The 15,264-nt window shown below is 36.9% G+C and overlaps 1 protein-coding gene across 5 annotated transcripts in view; it reads left to right on the top strand.

The window, feature by feature from the left end:
- Positions 1 to 15,264, top strand: part of NLGN1 (neuroligin 1) — a 602,150-nt gene that overhangs the window by 371,395 nt on the left and 215,491 nt on the right. The window lies entirely within an intron of this gene.

Below are 15,264 nucleotides of genomic sequence, written 5' to 3'. Positions count from 1 at the left end.
CATATATATACACACACACACATACAACATACAAAATATATGTTAACCTACTGTTTATATTACCAGTAGGTAAGGCTTCAGTCAAGTTTTAAGGAAGTCAAAAATTATACTCAGATTTTTTATTGCATCTGAAGTTGACGCCCCTAATTCCTGCATTGTTCAGGGTCTACTGTGCTTACGTGAGATCATATCTTGGGAATCCTTTATTAAAATATGTCTGGTATTTATTTCCGTTTTTGGCCTTCTTATCCTTCTGTTTTAATAACATATAGATCCCATGTTTCTATAATTGTAAGGTCAATTAAATAACCAATCTTCTAAGCAATATACAATTTTTAATAAGTCAAATAGGGAATTTATTATAAATTTAAGTATCTTTACCCTCATAAAGGGAAAAATGTTTTTTACAAAGAATATCAACAGTATAGAATGATTATTAACATAATATCTATTTTTTTAAGAGCTTTAATCATATCCATGCAAACAATATGCTAATTTTAAAATGCACAAACTTATCCTTTGAGGTACCTTTACTCAACAACAAACGACAATTATATCTTCACTGTAGTAATAATTAAAGTTTAAATCATTCTTATGGATTATACCTTAAATTGGACTGAAAGGTTAGGGTTACACCAATACGTATTTACACAAAATGCAAATCTTAGGGTTGTAGTCACAAATAAGTCCTGTTAGGGATTTTTATTTTTCTGAATTATTTTGCAGTGTCACATCAGAATCCATGTCTAACGAATGCCATTATGCCAACAGTTTTAACCAATGGTGAGTTATCTTGCCTCTTGAAGGATGCACTCTGCATTACCAAGGCACAATTTATGAAATAGCTTGTAGAAAGATGTAAGAGAGAGAGAGAGAGTCATCTTTTAAACACAGCCAAGAATATTGACTCTAGAAAGTCAGGAAAGGAACCTCTGTAGGAGAAGTCCTGGGGTCGAATTGTTGAAACACTGCCATGCATAAAACACTGAGTCAGAGCTAGACACAGGTTGGGGAAATCATGGCTCTAGATTTCTTCTGGAAGAACATTCATTTGTGTACAACATACCATTTGGCCCTGGTACAAAGTTCATCAAGATCCTTTGAATCTGTTAAGTATATTCTGGCTCTCTATTTTCCTTCAAAATCTTACAGGACCTGGAAGGAGATAAAAAGGGCTTCTGTAGATGCTGGTCTCTTTTAGACCTGGCTGTTGGTTACACAGGTTTTTTCATTTTCAAAGTTCATGAAGCTATAAGTTTAAGATCTGGGTTCTCCCTGCATATGGGATACTTAAATATGATTTTACCTAAGAAAGAAAAAGACTAAAAAGGAACTGTATCTGATGTAAAAAAAAAAAAAAAAGAAAAATTGGAGATAAGAGAGACAATACGCCCTTGTCACGGTGCGGCTCTCTGCTGCGTCTCACATTCAGCAAGCACCTATTGAGGGCCAGGAATACTCTACAGACATGCACCTCATTTAGTCATCCCCATTTTACAGATGAGAAAATTAAGAGTGCAACAAAGTTATATGATACCAGATTCACAAACCTGGTATCTGCAGAAGCTGGGGGGCCCCTTGGAGACAGGCTCCTTCTCCCAGGATGCATACAATGCTTTTTGGTAATCACAGGAGCTCCCTCTTCTCAGGCATCCAAAATGCTGGCATATGCTTGCTGTTTGCAAGGATGAAGAATGGGATGTGTGTAGAAAGACATAGAATGAGTATCGTGAAATCTCAAGGGGATTAATGCCCATTACTTCCTTTGAGGTGGAAATTCATCATCAAAGTGTGGAGAGGCACTGCTGTTCAGTTCTCTGCCCTCTGCAAACAGCCATCTGTCTGAGAGCTCCCTGAAGTGGCTGCTGTCCAGGATGACTGTGCCGCTGCAGCCTTGGAGTGGCTGGAGCGCTGTAATGTCTGTGTTAATAGCTGGGAAATAGCAGCAGCAGCAGCCAGGCCGCTCCAATGGAACATTTCCGAATTGGGGTAAGTTTGATTGAGCAGAAAAGTCATGCTGACCGTGTGACGAAGAGACAGAGCTGGTACTGGTGACAGGCCCTGCAGTCAGCAGCTGCAGAGTTTATGGGAAGGGCAGGCTGATCTGGGAAATGGGAAGAGCTGACTGCCAATAACACCTCAGGGAGTTTTGTTCAGTGCTTCTCCCCAGCCCTTATATACCACCCATCACAGATAGAGGCTTAGGAAATAAAACACACTTGCAACATCACAAGGTGCAGGTAAGTACATGTGGCTAGTAGTGTAGAGAAAAGAAAAAGGCAACACCTAGTTTTCATCACAAGAATCCAGACAGGGCACCAGGGCTTTGTCCACTACATCTGGAAGCTCATAGCTCCCTGGTGTTACTAGCATCCCTGTAATAACATGGCTTGACCGTAGTGAATCTGCCACAATAGAGCATAGATCATCCATAAGTCAGCAAATATTTTTGAGTACCTATTGGGTATAAGGCTTGAAATGTTAGGTATTTGGGTGAATAGAATGAGAGAGAGCCCATGGTTCCTGCCAGCAAATGCTAGCCTGCTAAATGAGTAATACAGGGAATGCAAACTGTAGGAGTACGTGTCTCTCTTAGGAAAGTCGGTATTCTGCTAGGTAGAATCAATTATATTTTAAGGCATTACAAAGAGGCTAAGATTGGGAATACTTTAGGTTTATGGTTTGTGTATAACAACTCACAGAGTTACACAGCCTATATCCCACTGAGAAAAATGTTCTCTTTATACACAAGACAGTCATTTATATGTGGCCCTCCATATACCTCCCCAGGGCATTTGTGGCAAAAATAAAATAGTCATCATTCAAAGCCATGGAAGACTACAAAGTCTTCTATCAGATGGATTGAAAAGTATGGTAAAAGTCGGACTGCCCATCAAAGGGGTACCATGAATCAAGCCTTTCATAGACACCAGCGACTCCTTGAAGCCTTTTACCTGCTTATTGAGAATATAAAATCAACACTGCACTGCCAATCTAGCTATTGTTAAATACTTGGCTCTGTAGTGAGGCTATTTTTATTCTGTGGCATCCTTTACTTAGAAATCTTTGGAAGAGAAAATAAACACATTCCATTTTATTAGTGTTTAATTGTACAAGATAAACAAAAATTAAATGCTCACCTCTAAATCATACCCATCTATTTTTATGAGCCCACACTGTCCTTTTTATTAGCTCTTTCTTGTTATTACCTCTTCTAATAGTAATAATAACTAATATTTAATATATACCTCTTGGGGGTCAAGAATTAGAGAAGCTTTACATACATTATTTTATTTAACTATATTCTCAGTTCTGATACATTATAAAAGTATGTGGATTTTTTTCTAGAAATCCAGCTTTGAAAAACTGGTTAAAAAGCACATAGGCCAAACTTAGAATTTACAAATGAGAGAACCAAAGCTAGAATCATTAAGTAACCAGCCTGTAATCTTTTTGACTTGGGATTTCAAAACTATGACTTAAACATGACTTAAAAAGCACAAACCAAAAATAAAAAAGCATAAACAAGGAAATTAAGATATTGTGTTCAATGAAGAATATTATACACAAAGCTAAAAAAAAGACTGCAGCTTAACAGAAGATATATATAGCATCCAAAATTGATAAAGGGAACTGTTATCTAGAATATTCTAGGGACACCTGCAAATCCACAACAATGTCGGGGACTCCAAGAGAAAATGGCCAAGTATTTTGAAAAGGAAAGCTCTAGAAAGAGAAACCCAAATGGATAATGAGCTCATAAAAAGATGTTTAAAATCACTAATAACTAGGAGGAAATGCAATTTAAAACAATTAGATGGTATTTTATATCAAACAGACTGGCAAAGACTAGAGAGGTGAGGAACTACCAGGGTTGTTGAGGATGTGGGCAGCTGGGAACACTTGTGCACTGTTGACAGGAGTGTGAACTGAATTAACCATTATGGGGCAAAGGTTATCACTGGAAAACAGCATTTATAAGACAGCCACATGGCAGCTACACAACAGAACATAGCTATACAAAAATCCTGTATTTAAAAAGTCACACAGAAACAGCAACTTGTATTTTGTGGAGAATATTTTCTTATATAATAAGAGGGAAAAGAAGCCATTTTATCAACTGCTTCAAACCCTTTACTAGGAATAGAAATTCGTAAAAAAGTTATTTTTAGATACAGTTATTTACTTACTCCTCTATTTCCAGAGGCCAAAGACTATGCTCATTATTGTGCCTTGAATATATTTGATACTAACAAATAGTTTGGGATGAGCAAATGAATAAAAAATTAATGTAGATGATTTTTAAAAATCCTAAAACCCAACATCTACATACAGCCGCATGGCTAACCTTAAAAATGATAAGATAAAAAGGAGAAAAAACACAACTAAAATGTAGCCTATATCACAAACACTACTTATATAAATAAAAACAGAAATAAACAACACTACTACACATTTTACAAGCATAACTCAGGCCATATATTAAGCATTATAGGGTATGAGGCAGGGGGAAGATGGATGAAAGAGGGGGGTCAGGAAAATAGGGGAAAATAAATAAATAGCTTTAGAGTACTTGTCATGACTATGTACCATCAACTGTTAGGAATGGTTAGCCCAATTTTCTGCACTTGAGGCCCAATAAGCAGACAAACCTTCCTCTATTATATAGTTATTAACAGCAAAGGCAGAGCTTGAGGTAAAGTTGTATAACTTTCTGTTCCTAACCTTACCCTCTTTGTATATAATGTACTGCTTTTATACTAAATATTTCCACAAAACATTCATGCTAAAAGGATTATTATAATTCAATTCAAAGAAATTTATTAAGCTTCAGTTGTGTGCGAGAGATTGATTATCCTAGGTGTTCGAGAAGATTATAGTGAGAAGAGCAAGCCAAATAAAACTTGGCTAAGTTAGGTTCAGTTCCATTAAAAAAATGAAAGGAAGAGAAAGAACTAAAAACAGAAATTGATCTTCACCAAGGCTTTAAAACAACATAAGCCAATACTAAAGTTTCTGCATAGTATAACACCCGGAAGGAATTCCTAAAAATTTCACTTCCCCGGCTGTCTGACCAAACTCCTACTCATCCTACAACTACTCCCTCCAAAATTCATCTCTCAACAGCTCCAACCTATATCTCTCAAACCCTCTCCTCCAACTTTTGAATTTGTTTAGTTTTTCATTTTCTAATGTAATTACTTCTATTTCTCATTTTGAGCTCTGCAACTATACTCATTACACTAATCAGCAAAACGTAAAGCTAGTGGGTAAAGTTGAGAGGAAAAAGTACTAAATACACGGGGCCACAAGTATAATTGATACACTAATAGTGGAGATAAATTTGAATCATATAAAATACTTGCTCAAAAACAGAGAAGGCATAAAACGGGGGCGGTGGGGGCAGAGAGATAAAAAGAGCAAATGGAGCAAATAGAAAAAAGCTACAAACTAAGTAGATATTAATCCAATGATAATAATTACTTCAGTGGTGACTAGCCTAAGCAGACCAATTAGAAAACAGATTCTGAGAGTGGATAAAACAAAAACAAGACTCTAATACATATATCTATGAAAAATCTACTTTAAATATGAAGACTCAGGTAAAAAATTAAGGGAAGCAGAAATATGTGTCATGCTAACCCTAATCAAAACAACACTGGAGCAGCAGTGTTAATTTCAGAGGCAGCCAATCTCAGGAAAAGGGAGATTTTCAAGGATTAAGAGGAGATTACATATGAAGTACCTGCTGTGCGTCTAACATCATGACAGATTTTATTATTTTCATTATCCCATTTATTCCTCATGAAAATCCAATTGGTAGGTGGCATTTACTCTGTTTTAATATAAGAAAACTAACAAAATGTGAAAAATGGCATTGCTTTGGTTTCCTTTCACTAAATAAATTACATCAAAACAGCAAGCATAAAATTGGCATTTGAAAACTGCAAACAGGGACTCGAGTCGCCATTATGTTGGTTATCCTTGTATTACATTCATTATTGTCATATGAGCCTGTTCAAAACTGCACACACTGTGACTGCTCCCAGGTAGGCAAGAGACCCAGGAAGGCACGTGGTCAGCAGAACCTTTCCCACCAGCCTGCTGCCTTGTGTGGTCTGGGGCCGTCTTATCTCATAGGCTCCTGATGTCATTCCTCCTCTGTCACATGTAATCCTGGTGGCAATCTCTACTGCTCCCCAGTGTCTCACAGCTTTGCCTCATGGCTTAATATTGTGTTTGGTATGTGCTTAGCATATTTCATCTGTCTGCCAAGTTTGAGTTTGCTCCACTTAATGCAGCTCCTGCCTGGGTGTCCCGCTACTATTTATCATCCATGAGCATCTCACCCTACAGAGCAGAGCTGGAGGGAGTGTGACTTCAGTGTTGCTGGGCTGGCTGGAACCCAGGGTCCTATTGCCAATGATCTGCAATTCCACTTAATAATGAAAAGGGCTGATGGTGTTGCTGGCGAAATTGCCTGAGAAATTCACATGCCTGCAACTCTACATCCAATTATCACCGCCCTGTGCATCAGTATTTCAGGTCACTGACCTCATTCGTGGTTACATGACCCTCTGGGTCGCCAACCTTATACACTCCATTTACAAAATAGACAATATATTTATTATCTGGTTTGATGTGGAAAATGACATGGTTTTTCATATCTTCACAATAATGAGATAGTGTCTTTTCATTATGAAATGTACATAGCAATTCATGAACTTATACAAAAAAACAAAATATTAATGCTGTAATATCAATATTATTCTTTTAAAATATTGTCAATCAACTAGAGGATCTTAGCAAGTAAAACCCAGATTAAACCTAAAAAAATAGAATAAAACAAACAAGCAAATAATTTTACCTCAATATTAATTCCAAGCTTTATGCACACTTTCTAGCTTCGGGGGTTTATTTTACAACTATTAGTTTTATATGCATGACACACTCACATATATAGTGATTATCGTATGCCAGGTACTCTTTTAAGCATTTTATAAATAAGAAATCATTTAATGCTCTAACAACTGTATGAATTAGGCACTATTAGTGTCCCCATTTTATTAATTAAGAAACTGAGGCACAAGAAGCTTGAGTAACATTCCAAAGGTCATTCAGTTAGAAAGTGAGCTGAGAGTCAGACCAAGCAGCGGTGCTGCATAAGCTGAGATTGTAACCACTGCTATGTTGTATCTTCTGATCCACGATAATGTATCCCCAGTGCTAAACTTCACTATTACTTCAAGTTAAACTCCACTTTTTATGGAAACATTTCATTACTCTAACAAATCATGATAAGGACACCCTGGATGCTCGTTGATTGCAGAGGAACTAGACACGGCACAAAGAAGTTCAGTTTTTTTACCCAAAACTAAGAATTAAGTGTGCAGCGAAGTTTAATGGCATGCTCACAGAAGCCAAATGAGATTTACAGCATTAAGAGAAAAATTCTGCTGAGAATTATATTGTCCAGGGTCACAAATGGGATAAATTTAAAACAAGTGTCAAATGAATAAGGCAGCCTGATGTAGGCAAAAGACAATAGGCTGGGGATCACAAGTGAGGAATTCTAGTCTTTCTTGTATTCTGGAATTATTGTTTATTTGGGGAGTCAGAGTATAATCCTGTAGTTTCTGTAGTCAAACAAACTGAGTATCCAATCCGGTTAATTCAGTTCCTCCCTGTGCGTCTTGCCTTTGAGAGGTAGGTGCATAGCTCCTCACTTCTTTCCTTCAGAGCAGGCATTTTCTGCTTTTTAAATTTTATTTATTAATTGGCAACAACCAGCTGGACAAAGCAGACCTTATTTGCAAGTGTATTTATTTAGCCCAGCTGGTGTGGCTCAGTGGCCGAGCGTTGACCCATGAACCAGGAGGTCATGGTTAGACTCCTGGTCAGGGCACATGCCCAGGTTGCAGGCTTGATCCCCAGTAGGAGGCGTGCAGGAGGCAGCCGATCTATGATTCTCTCTCATCCTGATGTTTCTGTCTTTCTATCCCTCTCCCTTTTTCTCTCTGAAATCAGTAAAAACATATTTTTAAAAAGTGTATGTATTTACCTTGGCAGCCAATGAAATCCTGAGTACCTGCGCTGAGGTACTGGCTTTGTAACTAGCTAAGAGGCTTTGTTCTGGGCACACAAAGTGCATACAGAGACTTGATTTCTGACTTCAAAAAGCTGGGTCTAGTGGAAAGATAGATGCTGAAGTGTGCTGAGGCATAAGTAGGTCAAGATTATTAAAGGCTCAAAGAAAAATTAGGAGCCAAGCCAACACCAGTTCTCTCTGGTGACTTTACTGTTTATGGAAAGAGGTCGTAAGCACTCTGTCACACTGTATGGCCATACTTTCAGTCACCTCTGTTTATGTTTCCAAATTGTTAATGATATTTTCTCCATACACTGGATTCAGAAGCAAATGTGCCGCTTTCCTGTCAAGTGGGCTGATTCCCGCCAGCGTGACTAAGCTCGAGAAAGCTCTCTCTTGGTGTGGGAGAACATAATGTTGATGAAAGCACCAGCAATGCAATGCCCTCAGAGAAAATGCGAGGTGGCCTAGAGCTCCACGGAACAGGTACATTTGGACAGTGCCATCCCACAGAATAGTGTTAACTAATAAGCACAGGTGAGGAAATAGGAAGCCAGACTATTCCGATATTAGGTAAAGTTGACAGTTAAGGATGAACTTGAATTTGTAGTGTGTTAATTTAGGATAATTAATTTTTTTAAAGGATGGACATGCTATTAATGCTATTTCACATGTTGTATCACCTTTTGCTTCCTCTGATGGAAACACATGAAAAGAGTAATTAATAGCCACAGAGGAAGGGTAAGACAGTGGTTTTGAAGATATTAATTAGGTGGCAATTTAAACAATAACAAAGTACAATTGACAGTGTGGTGAAACATTATTGAAGAAGGCTGTTATGACAACTGTGATTTTAATACTTTGAAGGAGGAAGTGTTGGTGTAGAAAATAAGGGCAGAGATGATGGCTGATATTAATGCCTCCAATAATGATAAAAATATATTGAATTAATTTTATGATGCAAATGCATTTGCAAATATGGAAAATTATGTTTCTTATTCAAAGAATGTTATGAGGCTTGAAGCCTGAAGAAAACCTACTGAAACAAGGTAATGAAGGGAGCGTGTGGCAGCCGGTGTGAATACTGTACACTTTGCAGAGGAATGCAAAGCAGTTCTCATCAGGCTTCACTCTCTAAATCTCGTTTGGCATCTATGAGCAAGTCATTGAACTTTACTGCCCCACTGCATTGTTAGGTTTTGGTCAAAACTAAAAAATTTTTAATGCAATGCTAATTGTTCTGTAGCTAGTGGGCAGCCTTTTTCGCTCAGTGCATCAAGCTGTTTCACTGAATGTCAGCCGTTCCGTCTTTTGCTTGGTTCTCAACTCACTCACAACATCAACATGACATCTGACCGTATCCTTTGCCCTTTGTGTGATGAGATTCATGGGCTCTACCTGAAATACCTTTTCAGAAAAAGATTCTCAGCAGTAAGCCACATCTATAACTTATCCTAAGGATAGACTTTGCATCCATGTAAGTACTAAGTGATGAAGTGCAGTCAAGTTTTAATACAAACTTACTAAAAATAAAGTTTAACGCCAACTTGTTTCTTCTCCAAGTACTACTCAGAATGTCCACGCATGTGCTTTGTCTGGTGGAATATTTCCCCTAATCACCCACTGAATTCATCACTGGTGAATTTAAGGAAACCCCTTTCTTTAAAAAACAACAAAACTAAACTAAAAACAGCAACTACAAAGTGTTAAAGTTTTTTTATTCGGAAAAACAATATTATGTTCTGGGTCCAGAGCAGTCCTAAATCCCTTCTGTTTCGTTTTTGAGTATCTAGGTGACCTTTCATGAACCCTTCTTAAAGTGCTGTTCCTTTACCTTCTCTGGGAAGCTTGAGCTAAGGCAGCCTGTTCCAGCCCCTCAATCCCTTCCCTCCCACGCCCACAGTAGTCAGGGCTGCTCGATTACTTCGTGGTTTGAAGTGTTCCGTAATTGCTTAATGTGCATAACTCTTGAGGAAAAAGCATGTGGCATTTTCCTTTTATATGCTCCACACAACCTGCCCTAATCCTGAGCATCGACAATGGCCCGTTGCCTGCACTGTACGCACAATTCACTGAGCCGGCTCTAATTTCAATGGAAGTTGTTTCACATGGTATGAGACTCCTTCAGGCATTCAAAACAGGAGAGGTGGCCTTAGAAGCCATTCATTTAGGAAGGAAGCAGCCAGTCCCTGGTACCTCATACTCTTTCCTTCAGATCCAGAACCTAATTTTTACCTCAAAAAAGGTGATTTTATGGAAGGGCTGTTCAAGATCCCTAGGTTAATGTTTGTATTTCCAAAGCCTTTTCTTTGGCTCCCAGTGATTTTTTTTTCCCCTTGAGGATGAAGCGTTCAGAAGCATCAGGTAAGAAAGATAAGACTCAGTAAGTTATTGAAGCTATTGGAGCTCACTCTTTGCAAAGGACAAAATATATACACCTGAAAAACGAAAGCAGCAATAGAGTGATTTCCAGGGCCAGCAAACACAGTCAGGGTTTTTGGCAGTGAAGGGTACAAAAGATAGTGTGTTTGGAGTCGTTTGTGTTCACCGTGCCTTTGTAGGCCTGTGACTGCCTGCGCTTAGGAAGATAAGGAACATGGAGAGGTAACAATTTTCTGCTTAAGAATGTGAGAAACTGAAGTAAAATAGGTAGGACCTTCATGTTGCAGCAACAGTAGCTGGAAGTTTGTAGAAGTCGAGCTGCTGATAAGCCCAGAATAGAAATAAGGCCAATCCTCTGATGTTCCAGCCACTTTCCTGAAAATGATCTTTCTGAGGTCAATTTTTGTTAACTCTCACAGCTCAAAGACGTTTCCCTCTGTCCGAATTCTCCTTGACTTTTCATAGCATTTGAGGCACTATACAAGACATCCAGGCTGATACAATTCTTCTGTTCTCTCTCTTTTTGCTAACTTCTTCCCTCTGCTCAGAGACAAGGGACTGGTGGCCCAGGGAGGTGAAATGTCCATTACGGGTCTACTTCTGATGAGCTCTGTGTGTTGTGAGGGGAGTGAGGGAAAAATAAGTCTGTTACTAGGAGAGGCCAAGAACACCCTTTAGAAGAAACTCTGAGCAAGTGATTGTCATCTATGTACAGGGGAGATGAGTAGGAAAAGCTAGGTAGGGAAATCTGAATGGATTCTAGGATGGGGAATGCAGTTGAAGTAAAAGATAAAAGAACCAACACTTATTGAAGATCCACTCTGTGCTGGACACCTCATTCATTCATTATAAAAGGAAAAACTGATAAACTACATCAGAATGTGAAACTTCTCTGCTCATTAAAGGACACTATTGAGAAAACAAATAGGCAATCCTCAGAGTGGGGAAAAATATTTGCAAAACATATAGCTGAGCCATCATTGTCTCATTTTTTTTAGAGAAGTCCTTTAGGTAGGAATTATTATGTCCCCTTTTAAAGAAGATGAAAGAACATCAGACAGTTTTAATGTCTTTATTGTTTGTTTTTTTAATTTATCTTTATTGTTGAAAGTCTTACAGATGTCCCCCTTTTTCCCCCCCATTGATCCCCTCTACCCCGCATCCACCCCACCCCAAAGCCTTCCCCATACCAATGTCTGTGCCCATGGGTTATGCTTATAAACATATAAGTTCTGTGATTAATCTTTTCCTACCCACTCCCCACCCCACCCCTGCCCGCCCTCTGAGATCCCTCAGTCTGTTCCATGCTTCTGTGTCTCTGCATCTATTTTGTTCATCAATTTATTTTGTTTATTACATTCCACATGAGTGAGATTATGTGGTACTTGATTGGCTTATTCTCTGACTAGCTTATTTCACTTAGCATAATTCTCTCAAGTTCCCTCCATGCTGTCCCAAAGGGTAAGAGATCCTTCTTTATGTATCTTTTGATGAGCAGGAGGTTTTAATTTATCAATTTTTCTTTTATAATTATTATTTTCTATGGTCTAAGAAACCTCTGTCTAGCTCCAAGTCATACAGATATTCTCCAGTATTTTTCTCTAAAATCGTGTTTTAGATTTTATAGATGAGTCAATGTTTAAATTAATTATTATGTATGATGTGAGGTAGGTGTTGTTTATTTTTTTATGTGGATATCCAATTTCTAGAACCTTTTGCTGAAAAAACTCTTCTTTATTGGTTGCTTTGATTATTCTCAGTGACATTTAAACAAATTACCCAATTCCAACCTCCCATTTGACTGAAAAAGGCCATTCATGTTCATTCCCCCCAAATTTGTGACTAATTAAAAAACAATACTAATAAAAATAGCCAAAAATTAATAGTCAGTGTGCTAAATTTATTAGTACAGATTATTTCATTTAATTTTTAAATCAACTCTATTAAATAAACAATTTATTATGCCCACTTAGAGATAAGGAAACAAGCTTAGAGTGGTGAAATAATTGCCCAAGTCATGCATCTCATAAATGACAAAATTAAAACTTGACCACAGTCCTATCTTAGTCTTCAAACTGTTCTAACCAGTGTGATATATTGCCCCATAATGAAGATCATACACTTTACCTGGTGGAAAGTGATTTAAAATTATCTTAGAAGCAGACATATTTGAACCTACAACCTACCTTAAGAAAATCTACCTTTCTGCCCTAGCCAGGTAGCTCAGTTGGTTAGAGCATCCTCCGGATACACCATGGTTGCGGATTTAACTGCAAGAGTCAGAATCAACCAATAAATGCATAAATAAGTGCAGCAACAAATCGATCTCTCTCTCTCCTCTCCCTTCCTCTGTCCCTAAAATCAATTAAAAAATTACAAATTTTAAAACAATGTTTCTTTAAATGGTATCTTGATGTCTTTAATGATATGCTTTTACCCTTTACTCTATATTGTACTGACAGTGTTTGAATAAATCTATCTGCAACTGTGATCCAAAATAGTGTAGCAGAGAGTCAAGTTTGCAAATTATTTTTCCTCATCAGCTGAAACAAAGAAGTCTTTTCAATATTTTGAAATAATTTCTATAACAAGATTTCTGCTCTCAAATCAGATTTGATTAGTCTCAGGAAATCTGAAAAAAAAAAACAACATTATTATTTTACCACTAGGGTAAAAACTATTTGTTCAGGTCCTTATATTCTTAGTGTTTTAACAAGGACCTAAAGAAAAAGGAGCTATCTCAATATACATGAGATTTACTGCAAACACATTGGTAAGAACTGTTCCTACTGTTTTGCAAAAGCATGTGAAAAATTGAGGTTCCATAGTATATTTTCTTATATATAATTTAGCAGTGACTTGAAATTGCTTTTATATATAAAAAGATGACAATAGTATTTCCTCAAATGGACTCTAATACAAGAGTTTGTTCTTTAAATAATAATGGAAAATTGAACATTGGCAGAATTACATTTATCTCTGCTTTATTAAGAGCAGGCGCTATGCCTCTAATAGAAGCAGACTTTTTTCATTGTTTTCCTTTGTGTGTTTATGCCTCTTGTAGCTCTATATTAGTGCATGGTAAGTGGAATTGTGCAGAATTTCTGGGGGGATCTATTCACGATCTAACAGGCCCAATCCCTTCAGTGTGACACTGGTTGGGCTCCAGTTACCTCTCTTTCCCCTGTTTGAGCACACATTGCTATGTTCAATGAACACATGCTTTTCTGTGTTTGCATGGAATAAAAATAATTTCAATGCAACTTTGTAAGTGTCTGTTTTCTAAGGATTATATCTTAGAAAGTATAGATTTATACCTCTGTTTCATAAGGGCACTCTCCACACCCACACTGCCTACTTTATAAAATTGAGGTGAATATCAAGCACAGTTGTGTAATTATATGTTTGTGAAGTATCAGACGGTGAATTCCACTGCTAAACAAGGAATTGCTTTCTCATTTCCTTAATTTTATTTAGTGGTGTATCATCCATCCAACAAATTTCACAGGAGCCAATAGTAAATATCTATGAGTATTGAACAGTATACTTGAAATAATTTTATTAAAGTTTTGATGAGTTAAAAACAAATATACCTACCCTGGCTGGAGTTTCTCAGTGGTTAGAGCATGGGCCCAAGAATCGATTCCTGGTCAAGGGCATATACCTGGGTTGCGGGTTTTCTCCCCAACCTTGATCTGAGCATGTGCAGAGACAGCTGATTTATGTGTTAGTGTCACATCAGTGTTTCTCTCTCTCTTTCCCCCTCTCCCTCCCTTCCATTCTCTCTCTGAAAAAGCAATGAAAAAACATACTCTGGTGAGGATTAACAAATATATATATTAAAATTGTTAAGGGAAGTTATCAATGATTAATAAGTGAGATTTCTAGAGCTTTAAATATTTCTATTTTCACACTGAAATAAACATTAAGTAAAATATAAAATAGATGTCATTAGATTAGAGATTGTATTTTTCTCTGCCTTTTCTTACTATGTTTCTTATATTTAATTTAGCTTAAGCACAAAACAATATTGCTAATATTCTGAATATGAATATACATTTAAATGTTATCATGTTGGCCTAATTTTAAACACTGACTATATTATTATAAGTATATCTTTATAAAATGCACATTTCTTCATTTCCTCCAAGTTAATGAGAAGACACAATTCCAGTAACAGAAATTTATTTTGCAGTAAACCCTAAGGTTGCATATCTATTCTATCAAGTAAAAGATTACAGTTTTAGCCAAGGACAGATAGACAATTCTATATATAAGTGAGATGGTGACTGAAATTTGAGATTTAAGTTGGGATTTAGTGATAGATTGAGAATCATACAAATCCATTTATTGAGTGACTACCATATGAATACACCATTATATTTACTTGAGAAAGTTGAAAACAATTTAAGACAGTTATTTTTCATGAATAAATCTTAAACACACACGCAAAGGTACATATAGCAATATGCATCAAGTAAGTATAAAGAACAGTAAGCACATGATGTGCTACTGAATTCTAAAAACTTTGTAGCTAATTCTATCTCTATCACTACTTTATTTGCAAAGTTAAATAGTTTTATTAAGTTTTATTACCTCCAAATAGTCTACATAGTTCAAAAATAGATATAATATACAACTTATTTCTTTAAGACAAAAATAATTGGCAAAATTCATGTGAAGGAAATTTTTTTGTAAGAATAATGCATTTGAAACCAAATAGGGACACTAGGGTTCAAAATTAATGCTCTGAGGTTTAAACACTTGTTATGAGTGGGCAAAAAACTGTAGTA

This window comes from Miniopterus natalensis, chromosome 6, assembly GCF_054644295.1.
Source record: "Miniopterus natalensis isolate mMinNat1 chromosome 6, mMinNat1.hap1, whole genome shotgun sequence".
In the NCBI taxonomy this organism is placed as follows: Eukaryota; Metazoa; Chordata; class Mammalia; order Chiroptera; family Miniopteridae; genus Miniopterus; species Miniopterus natalensis.
Note: the sequence above shows the minus strand (reverse complement) of the source record. Positions and strands in the feature narration are given on the sequence as shown.